Source organism: Sinocyclocheilus anshuiensis, unplaced genomic scaffold (assembly GCF_001515605.1).
Source record: "Sinocyclocheilus anshuiensis isolate Anshui unplaced genomic scaffold, SAMN03320099.WGS_v1.1 scaffold1389, whole genome shotgun sequence".
NCBI classification, from domain to species: domain Eukaryota; kingdom Metazoa; phylum Chordata; class Actinopteri; order Cypriniformes; family Cyprinidae; genus Sinocyclocheilus; species Sinocyclocheilus anshuiensis.
Window position 1 is genome coordinate 263124 of NW_015552672.1, and position 1626 is coordinate 264749.

The window sequence follows — 1626 nt, forward strand, 5'->3', positions numbered from 1 at the left end:
GCATGAATGATTTTGGGTCCCGTCCTGTTTTCGTGGTTGAGCTGGCATTGCTTACCTTGGTTATAAGGGTGGTGCAAGAGCCTGTCACTCCCACAAGCCTCTTTAGCAGGCTCCTTTCAAGCCTAGCTGTACAGGACCCTCACTCTTCCTTGATACTGAGGTATGAGATTGAGAGTGTAACGGAGCCCTGCATGCAGTTGTATTACGTTGAGAGGCCTCCTTTCTGCTACCCTGTTAGACTGTCCTTTCTGGTTGAGTTTGGCAGTGCTCCCCTCACTATGGGAGGGTTGCCTATGAGCCTGCTGCTCCCAGGTTGAGCATGTGAGTTCCCTTGTCGATTTTAAAATCGAATACTCTGTTCTCAGGGCTCTGTATACAGCTGCTGCTCATGGTTAAGCTTGGCAGTGCTCCCCTCACTGCAGGAGGCTTATCTTATGAGCCTGCTTCTCCCAGAGCAAGCATGTGAGTTCTCTACTCGATCTAAGAGCCAAGGACTCTGCTCCTGGAGCTCTGTAGGCAGCATACTAGGTTGTTAGGCCATCTTTTGCCTCCCTGTTAGACTGCTCTTATGGTTGAGCTTGGCAGTGCTCCCCGCACACTAGGGCAGTTTTTCCCAACCTTTTTTCTGCCACGGCACAGTTTTGATAAATAAAAATGACAATAATAAATATAGAAATATAATATAGAAAAACATAGAAATATAGCAACAAAAAAAAAAAGATACAAAGGGGGGAATTTTTATTTTTATTTTTTTTAATTAAAGACTGTGTCGTCAGAGTTTGATATTGTGGCTTTATCAGACACTTGTACTTAACATGTTATGAAAATCAAATGGAGTTAACAAGGTTTTTGACCAGCGAATGATCGCAAAATGTGTTTTGTCCATCATTAGAACGGCCGCATCTGAGGCAGTAGGTGCATCACACTACGTCAGGGGCGCCGCTAGCAATTTTGGGCCCTATGAAAGAATATAAGTAGGTGCCCCCTACTGCACCAAAACATACACTATATTGCCCAAAGTATTGGGACACCCCCTTCTAGTGAACAGGTTTGACTACTTTAGTAATTTCCACGAGTACAAATCTTAATGTTTAAGCATATAATGATATTCTAGGGAATTGTGTGCTTCTAATTTTATACCAATAGTTTGAACAGGAACCTTTTCTATTCTAACACAACAATGCCTTGATGTAGACTGTCGTTGTTCTAATTACTTTGTTTAATAATAAAGAATGTAGTGTAGCGCACAGACTTTATAATCATTGTGAAAGTTATAGGGTTAATGCAGGGAGTAAAACACCCGGTAGAGAGAGAAGAGGCTGGTGCGCATGTGATACAGCGGTTCTGCCTTATAATTAAAGGTTAAGACACGGAGCGTCTTTTGTCTGTCGTTCTTCAGACATTACAGTAGACATATTTTGGTTTTCAAACTGTATTGTTTCATCAGTTAGTCACGTTAGCACTCGGCTAACGTATCCACCATTATTGTTTTGATAGTGTTTACAGTTTAGCATCTAAACTTTAGCTGTGGTCACGATTCTCTTGCATAAGTATTAAACAAAATGTTTTTGTCATTATTTTAAGAACTGATTGGAGCACTATATTATTGTTTTATGTAAAGGTGAA